The following is a 10,493-nucleotide window of genomic DNA, read 5'->3' as shown; positions in this document are numbered from 1 at the left end:
GTGTCCTTGCTTCTAGGCTCTATCAGATGGCCTGTGTCCCAACCTGCTTATCTATACACATCCATACATTTCTATTCATATCTATCTGATTGTGTATGAACCAGCTATGAGTTCACCTAGATGTCTCCAACACTAATATCTTATACCATGAACCACCCTAATCTTATCTCCATCTTTAGGCATAACCTGATTCTCTAGCAGTAAGAAACCTGCTCCTATTATCTGAACTTAACGACTTCTTATCAATTCTTGGGTATATGTAGGAAAGAATCCAAATATGTATCTGTACCCCTAGAGTGGAGCTTTCTTGTTTGCTATTTTTGTGTCCCTTCAAGCACAGAAATACATATATACCAAGCACAGAACTTCACAAGCATGCAGTTGGTGGCTCAGTGTGCATATAGCTCACTGGCACCTGGGATCCTGCTCCAACAGTCTCTGGCCTCTCACGCCACATCCCAGCAAGAAACAAGTAAGTCAAATGAGTCATCTTTGCTTCCTACAAGGCAACTTCACCAAGCCATGGTAGACTGTCAACTTTCCATGGGTATTGAAACTTCTGCATCAGAACATTTCAAGTGAGGGGCATGAAAGAGAACCCCCACAAGAAGCCCTTTGCTTTGGAGGTCTAAAATTCCTCTCCCAACTCCTGCTTCCTTTACCCCCTGATCAGATAGAGAAGCAGTATATTTGGAGATGTTATTTGCTGAGATCTAGAAATAGATAATGACAACCCTTTGTTCTCTTAGCTCTTCGGCCTCCACTTTTTCTTAGCTTCATCTGATTCCTCATCTTTAAAGTGGGTATGCACAAGTTATTCCTCCTGAAGCTGCTAGTAGCATGTAGCAGCATCCACAAAGCTCAGTCGTCATGTAGAAAGGGTCTGATAGCTGGTGACTGTGTTGTCACCAAGTGGCTAGTTCTCTGAGACTCAGCACTGAGATCCAAGGAAACTACAGAGAACAACAGCTTTCTCTCAGCCATAAGGTCAGCTTAGGAAAGCTCTGGTCCATTGTGCCAGGAAAGATTCCTAGGCAAAAATGGCTTTTGCAGCATCTATATTCAACAAAGGTTATTTCCAAATGCACACCTCATAAATGAACTGTCCAAGGACATCTAATTGAAGCCACTTAGGTCTGTGGCTTTTTTCTTCCCAAGGCTGGGTCCATGCATGTTGACCTCCCAGTGGCTTGTGGATCATCATCAGGGCAAATGTTTAGCCTCTGAAATCCTAAGCCACAAGAGTGGTTGCAGCAAATACTACCTATCACCTCATGAACACAAAAAGGTATCTCTTGGTCTCACATCCCCCTACCTCCTTTTAACCCCCTAAAATCCTGAGCTAAGAGAATAGTTATTCCCTAGGCAGAGAAGGACTCTGAATGGAAACCAAGTGCCATCTTGAATACTATGGACTCTCTGTACCCTTTAAGATTGGGCATTTGGCCTGGCCCCATGTACCACAATGGCACCAGGTTACTGACCTCCTCTGGAATGAAAACATGAGGCCTTTTCCAATAGAGAGAGACTAGGATCTTCTCACTCTCTTCTTTTCCCTACCATACAACAGACCAGCTTCAAGGTCTAGAAACCCATTTGCTGACTGGAGTGACCAGCAAAGGCGACCTTCTGCTTCCCTCTTGGTTATATATCTTCTTCCTGGACCAGCTTAAGTAAGTCTTTACTTGAGTGGAGTTGTCACTCCAGAAGTAGCCTCATCCATTGTTAATCCAACTGAGAAGGCTTATCTGGCCATACAAACTTTTTTTCTCTCATTAACGGTGTCCCTCCACCTAGATGCTGGATGCTCAGAGACATCAAGCTGTAAGAAATATCTATTTGGGTTAGCAATTCTAGGTATCATAGATGGATGGTGTTGACAGTTCTGAGTATTTACTATGCACCAAGAACTCTAACAAGCATTTAATATATACTCTTTTATTGAATTCTCATTTTGAGAGTATCAAATCACTATGATTGCTATAACCACCTCATAGATGAGGAGGACTATGGGGCATGGACTGATAGGAAGCTTATCTAAGATCACAGAGTATGGGTGTCAATACAAATTAAAAGTAGGAGAGAATTATCAGGATAATAGCTGTGAAAGGTAAAGGAAGACAGTACAAATGGAGGCCTTCAGACTGCAACATGGCTCTAACTTGCAAGAGAATAGGCCGAATGAACTTAGATGGCTCAGAAGTACCTCATATCTGAGCACATATCTGAGACAATCTCAGGAGCCCAAAAGAGAGTTTCCATGCGAAGGATAACACACACGGGTCTGATGCAGAGCAGAAGTGAGAGCCCCCAATTACTCCCCACCCCTATACCATCCCCCAGTGTGCTGAGGCATTGGCTGAAAGAAGCCTGTACTGAGAGAAGGCTTGGTTTATTGCCGCAAAGGACCCCAAAGCTGCTGCCACTGGAACCACCCAGCCACTGGCTTTCCCTGAAGCTCCTCACTAGAGTCTCTCTCCACCAGAGACGGAGGCAACTCCAAAAGCACATGGCTCACACCAGATCTTTCTCTGGCTCCAGATCCTATACTCTGGTCTATTAGTCTAAGAAGACACATTCACAGATGATCGGGTCTCCACATGCTTTCTTTGCAAGCAAGAAACACGCATGGAATGCAGTCTCATGAGGGAAGGAGAAATTCTTTCCTGCCTATGCAAAGTTCCAACTGAATGACAGACTTGAGACTGACAAAAACAGGGATTAGATTAACCCAAGACAGTCCTTTCCTTCAGAGAGACCACACGCTAAAAGGAACCAGCAACCAGACAATTCTCAGAGTAAGCACAGTGTATGAGAGGGAAGATAGTCCAGGGCCATGGGACAAGGGGGCTTTTCTCTTCCCAGAAAGCTTTCTATCTTGCCAGCTGGACCAAAATTACTTTTAAATCAGACACAGAGAGTGTGGCGACTAGGTGCTCCAGAAGCTTGTAGCTTCACTTACTTCCAAAATGTAGCCAAACTTTGGGCTGAGTGCAGGGAATCTTATGAAAGAAGGGGGAGATAATAAGACCTGGAGAGGACAGGAGCTCCACAAGGAGAGCAACAGAACCAAAAAATCTGGGCACAGGGGTCTTTTCTGAGACTGGTACTCCAACCAAGGACCATGCATGGAGATAACCTAGAATCCCTGCCCAGATGTAGCCCATGGCAGTCCAGTCTCCAAGTGGGTTCCACAGTAATGGGGACAGGGATTGTCTCTGACATGAACTGATTGGCCTGCTTTCCTCCCCTGGGGGGGCAGCCTTACCAGGCCAGAGAGGAAGATAATGCACCCACTCCTGATGAGGCCTGATAGACTAGGATCAGAAGGAAGGGGAGGAGGACCTCTGCTAACAGTGGGCTGGGGGAAGGGCATGGGTGGGAGAGGATGGGATTGGGAGGGGAGGAGGGAGGGAGCTACAGGGGGCATACAAAGTGAATAAACTGTAATTAACTAAAATAAAAATAAATAAAAATTATTTTTAGTATTTTTATTTTTGAGATTCTAATAGAGTTATAACATTTCTCACTCCCCTTTTCTCCCTCCTTACCCTCCTCTATACCCCTTCCTGCTTTCCTTCAAATTCAGGGCTTCTTTTTTTTAACATTATTGCATGTGTATGCATGTATGTGTATGTTCCTCAATTGTTCAGTATGTATACTGTTAGTTGTATGTGTTTTCAAGGCTTACCATTGGCTAGGTAACTAGCCATTGTGTTCTTATGACAATGAGAGATGGGTAGAGAGCAGGTATGAGCTAGATAAAAAGATACACCAACCTTTTATGACCCATCCTCAGAGCTCTACACATTGTTTCACCTGTTCTATGTTTGAGGGAGAGACAGAAATCTCTCCCAGGTTAAAAGTGAGGTGACACAGATTCTTCTTTAAAGTGAGCTGCGAAGGTCATTTTCCTATTTTCATTTCTCTTCCTCTGACAGATACCTAACAAAAAAACACAACCTAGAGACCAGAGTAGCATAATTTCCACCTATGTTCTAAAACTTACCCTTCTATCCAGAGGTAAGCATAGCTCTCATCCTATATCAAAGACACGTCTCTTTATAGCAAATAAGATTACTACAGAAAACCACACATGATCATAAGACAGAGATCAATGGGAAGCTCATACCCAATAAATACATCTTCAATGTAACTCCTGAACCAAAGGCTCAGGGAACATCATGGAAGAGGAGGAGGAAAGATTGTAAGAGCCAGAGGACCAGGACATCTGCCATAAGATTGTGTCCCCTAGAAATGCCAAGGAAGCCACACCCATTAAACCTCAATAATACGGCTGCTTAAACAAAACCTAAACAGTGAAAATACCAATAGACATACTAACCCAGAATGGGGACATATCACAGAGTCCAAATCTCAGACAAAGAACTACAGACAAATAATGACCATTGAGAAAAAAAGAATTAGCCTTTCCCAAGGATGAGTCCCCTCCCCAACTGATTATCCAATACAAAGTGGTCAGCTTTAAAACCGTGAATATATTAGACACTCCCACAAAGCAAATTATAGAAGAAAGTAATTATTTGCTTTCAGGTTATAATCCATCACTGATAGGGAAGTCATGGCAGGAACTCGGGCAGCTAGTCCAATCATTTCCATAGTCAAAGGCAAGAGAGAATGAATGCTTACTTGTTGGTTTACTATCAGCTATCTTTCTTCTTTCCTGTACTATTCAGGACATCCCACCACTCACAATGGGCTAGGCCTTTCTATATCAATTAGCAATCAAGACAGTCTCTCACAGACATGCCCACTGGCCAATATGATCCAGGTTACTCCTCACTGAGCCTCTCTCCCCAAGGGATTCTAAGTTGTGGCAAGCTGACAATTAAAACCTAAACATCACAGTCATATCGCAAAATGAACCAACATGGACTGAAGACAGTGTTATAAAACCTATTCAAAGCAGAACCTGTCATGTAGCATGCATTCCTACCTTGTCAACCTGTGAAATGCCCATGTTCTTTTTCAGATCCCAAGGTCTTACCCCATTTTGACACCAGCCTGACATCAAGATCTTTTCCTCTGATCTGGTCTAGATGCCAAAAAGACCTCACATATGTGGTTCTATGAAGCCCTGATATAAAGACCAGAGAATAAGGAAGAGACACTATTGACCACTACGTACTCAGTTTCCCATGATGGAATGGGTGCCAGGTGATGGCTATATACAGACATGTCTACAAAAGGGACAAGACATGCTTTACAGGAACAGAATTCTGCTTCCTTCCAACAATAGTATTCTGAAAATATTTTTTAATTCATTTCTTTTTTTAAACTTTAACATTGTCAGTCTAACTCAAAGCTGGTGACTCTTAGTCTTGGAAATATGCAAACAGAATGAAAGATGAATCCCAGTAAAGGAGTAGGGGTGGTGTGTTCTGATTCTAGTTGCATGTGCTCTTGATCACATGGCCACAGAGTTCTATCTGTAGGAGTTTACCAACATGTTCTCCCTAGCCCACCTACTAGCTATGGAGATGAGACTGGTGTTGGCAAATGGCCAACACAGCACTGTTATTATGTTCTGTCTGCATAATATGTGACATAGAGTCTCTTTGTACTCAGGCTTTGTATCAAGTGAGAGGCACATGGGTTCAAGGCTATCAGCAACCATTTCCTCAGCCCTATGACAGAGCAGAAGGCAGAAACAAGTGGGAAGCAAAGCCAAGAACTTGGGTGAACAGAGGTCTGATGGTGTCATTTTACCAAGGCCTTTTTCCTAGTTCTTAAATCTAATAATAAGCCTCGTTCTTTGTTTAAGATACTGTATATTTACCATTTGTATCTAATAGTATTTTCCTACAGTACCATTTTCCTTCCTGAGTGCTTGACTCTTAACTTAGCTCTGGCTTCCCATGGGCCATCACCACACTATAAAAAGAAGGAAGGCCATCATAAATTACAAAGGCCCATCTTGTCCTAGGGCATTCTCGTGTGAAAAGAAAGCCTTCCCTCTTACTCCTCGGCCTGTTAGTTCTTCCAAATTTTGGCAGCAACTAGAAAGTAACCACAGGTCACAAGTAAGTATCTCTATACAGAATCAATGCTGCCACCATTACCTCTGCTCCAGGTCCCCCTCAACAGTGAACAAGCCCCCTAAATGTGACACACTTCAGAGAGAATTGTGCGATGATCTCAGAAGAGAGGTTCACACAAAGTGCAGACCACCCCAGATGCTGCCCTGTCCACACCTTCCATTCTCCCAGGATCCTGCCTGTCAGCTCCCCTCTTACTTGGAAGGGGCTAGTATCAATATGTCAATAAGAGACCATCCTTTAATCACTGCAAAGTTCCTCTTGATTATAAAAATGAGATCAACCTTGGCCTCTAGGGTCTTCTGCAAGATAAGTGAGAATGTTTGGAACCATTTAGCAATGCTGAGCCGGTGTTCAAAACTTGGGAAGACATCATACATTCTAGACCAGTATAGAACCCAAGGCTTCAGATATCAGTGTCTGAGAAGGGAAGATCCAAACCTCAATAGGATAATGAGATCAAAGGTCAAAGATGTTGCAGGAAAAGTGCTGAGTATGTCTGTGGGTAGTCATCACTACAAGGAACAAATTGAGAGGTATGTTATAATACACACCACACCTTAGAATTCTTGCCTTCCATATTTTGAACGCAAAGCACCTTGCCTGTGATGCATGACCCAGAAGAAGGATATTTTACGTGTTTTAGTCCTTGAACATGTCATTCATTTGCATTGACACTCAAGTGAGCTATAGGCTGCAGCAAAACTGGGGTTGACAATAGCTGTGCCACCTTCCAGCATGTAGCTGTGACACCAAAGCCACTGCACGTTTCAGTTCATTGACCACCAATATTAACAAAATACTTGCAACTCAGCTCAAAACAATACCAGATGCTAAGGATGGTGAATGTCACCTTTTGGGCTACCAAACCAAACACCCAATGCAATGTGTATTGCAGAAAGAGCTCCCTTCTGTTAATTTGTTGTCCAAGAACTTATGGACAAAATACTCTTCTAAAAGTGAATGTAACAAAGACCCTTATGCTCAGAGAGTGTGTGTCCTAGTTGAAGGAGAATGACATTAGAAAATAATCATAGTAGATGTATAATAGTCATTCAATATCAGAAGAAACCAATAAATTCCATAGGATGCTACAGGGTACTAGGCACTATGGAGGTGCTGGATAAGGAAAATCAGTATGCTATAGGGGAGAAAATTAAATAATTAAATGGAGTGGCTAAAACAGATCTCATTGAGAATGGAAATGCTGATTATATACTAAAAGAAAGCAAGGAATTAGATGAGATAGAGTATGTTCAGGGTGGTATCCTGCATGAGATAACCCAGACCCAGAAAGACAAATATGGTCCGTACTCACTTATCATTGGGTATTAACTATAAAGTAAAGGATAATCATGCTACAATCCACAGACCTGGAAGGGCTAAGTAACAAGGCAGACTCAAAGGGTTGGGGGATGCATAGATCTCCCTGGGAAGGGAAAATAGTTTTCACAGGTGGACAGAGCAGGCAGGAATGGAAACAGGAGGGATCAGGTGGGTGGGGAGGGATGGAGAGAGTGCTGGGTGAAGATGACTGGAACTGGGTGGCATTTTGGGGTTGAGGTAGAAACCTGGAGCAATGAACACTTCCTGGAATCTATGAGGTGCGACTAACAAAGACTCATGGGAATGGGAATATAAAGCCTGAACTCACCATCTTCTGTAACAAAGCAAAGTTTCCAATGATGGGATTGGAACACCAACCCAGCCACAAAACCTTAGACCTACAATTTGTCCTGCCTGTAAGATGTGCTGGGGTAAAGGTGGACAGAACTTGTGAGAGTGGCCAACCAATGACTTGTCCAACTTGAGACCCAAGCCACAAGAGGGGAGTCCATGCCTGACACTGCCCAGTTGTCCAGGAACCAGAGGCTGGATGGCCCAGACACCTAGGATAAAACCAAACACTACTGGAAAAAAATCAATACAATGATTCCTAATAATATTCTGGTATACTCAGAGCAGATCCCAACATCATCATCATCAGAAAGGCTCCATCTAGCAACTGAGAGAAGCAGATGTGGAGACCCACAACCAAACATTAGGTGAAGCTCTGGGAATGCCATGGAAGAGATCGAGAAAGGATTGTAGGAGCCAGAGGGGTCAGAGGCACCACAAGAATTCAGCTTTACCAGGGCACATAGGGGCTCAAAGAGCCTGCATGTACCTGACCTAGGTCCACTGCATATATATTATGGGTTTTGTGGCTTGTTGTTCTTGTAGGACTCCCAAAACTGAAAGCAGGGGCTATCTATGACTCTTCTGCCTGATTTGGGGCCCTTTTCTTACTGGGTTGCCTTGTCCAGCTTTGATACGAAGTATATGCCTAGTCTTATTGTAACTTGTCATGCTATGTTCGGTTGATCTCCCTGGTAGGCCTGCTCTTTTCTGAAGGGAAACAAAGGGGAAGTGGCTCTGGGGGAAATGGGATGTGAGAGGAGGGACTGGGAAGAGAGGAGGGAGTGGAAACTGTGGTACAGATGTAATATATGAGAGAAGAAAAAAAATAAATTAATTTGAAAAAAAAAAGAAATGGGACAAGCCAAGTAGATACACAGAGAGGCTACTGTGTTAAGGGCAAAGGAATGGCCTAAGCAGAGGCCCTGAGGTAGAGTGAGCCTGCAAGGAACAGTCAGGGAAGTGAAGGCCTGTGACAAGGACAGGATAAGCAAGGGAAAACTGATGAACCAGGGCTGTCCCCAAGAGTACAGGCCTTTGGTCTCCAATGGCCTCCCTCTTCTCTTGGGTCTTGCCATTCTATCAGGCCATAAAATCCAGAAACCACTACCCTGAATAACAGCAGCACCCAGCAGCTATTTCCTTCCTTTGTGCACCAGCAGGAGCCACCTTGCCTCCCCATGGTGTCTGCCTATGCCCCCTTCATAGGACTAACAAGCGTGAAGAATTGAATCCAGCCCAGCAACATCAGCTTACAGATCCAAGCTCCTGGGACCTCCCAATCAAAAGCTGGCACTGGTGAGACACGGGCAAGCCAGGCTCGGGACGAGGAGTTCTCACCTCCTGCATAGTGGGGCCCACGGGCCATTCTGCCAAGGTTTCCCAGGGCCAATCAGACAAAAGGCAGCCAAGGCCTGACAGCCAGAGCATTAGAGCCGCAGGAGGCATCTGAGGCAAAGCTCCCCAGCTGCTCAGCACAACTGAATCAGCCCTTCTCCAAAGGAAGGAGCATGTTACCACGCCCCACGCATGCCAGGAGCTCCTTGGATCCACAATTCCTCCCATGTCTCCCCACTCCTGGGACTCTGGGTTAGAGTTAAACTGCTCTATTTATTACCATCCAAGATTCTTGTTTGGCAGACCCCAGAGACAGTTGACCCAAACCAACAGTGACAAGTGGCCACACTCAGTCAGCAAGCACCAAGTTGGCTGCCATCTTTCAACAGCCCTGCTTTCTGCTTTCTCCTTTCTCACACTTAAACGTCTTCTCAATGCCACCAGAAAAACAGAACCCTGAGGCACCACCAGAGAAATAAGCTATTGGGAGATGGTTTTGATGACTCACTAGATCATGGCAAAGTTACTGGCTATCTCTGGCCCTAAGTCCCAGTCTAAGATTATAGGGCTGACAAGCAACCATGATAAGAGCAGACATAATTATAAAGCTACAAAGACAACAGAGTGCTCTGCCTTAAGAACAAAGGACTTTGAGCTACAAAGAGGGACTGAAGTGACTTAATGGTCAAGATCCAAGTTGCTTCTCAGAACAAGAAATGAGAGGATAAGAAAGCAAAGACCCTTTTTTTGCCTTCCAATAGGTGAAAAATATAGGACTAAAGTTTGAACGGGTTGAAATTGGGGTAGTAGAAATAACAACATAGGGTCTCCTGCACCAAAGTATGAGATGCCATCCCAGGGTAGATGGCTAAGACACTAAAGCTCTAAAGAAACATTCTTTTGCTCTGAAAATCTGATGTCACTAAACTCAACATCAGTAAAGAGGGAGACAGAACTCCAATTATTCTATCTCAGAGCGCCAAGCGTATAGCCACTGCTAGAGAGGATAAAAACAAGGTATGTTACAGAGGGAAGATAGTTAAAGAGAAACCAACTATAAATCCAGCTCCTGTATGGAGCTGGCCTAGTACACATCTCAAGGGTAGACCATGTGTGTCATCATCTGTTTTGTACTGCTTCACACACAGGCTGGGTAATTTGTAGAGGTTTATTTCTTACAGTTCTGGAAGCTGGGAAGTAAAAGATCACAAGACTTTAATATACCATGAGCCTTCTTAGTGTACCATCTCAAGGCAAAAGGCAGAGGCTCCATGATTCTGAAAGCTGGAGGTCCAAGGTCAAGGAGCCACATCTGATGAAGTCCTTCTTGATGTATCAAAGCATGGCTGAAGTCTTCTATGGTAAGAGAGGATATAAGAGAGGGAGCAGACCCGAGATCATACTTACATCAGGAATCCT

This window comes from Meriones unguiculatus, chromosome 1 (assembly GCF_030254825.1).
Source record: "Meriones unguiculatus strain TT.TT164.6M chromosome 1, Bangor_MerUng_6.1, whole genome shotgun sequence".
NCBI lineage: Eukaryota > Metazoa > Chordata > Mammalia > Rodentia > Muridae > Meriones > Meriones unguiculatus.
Note: the sequence above shows the minus strand (reverse complement) of the source record.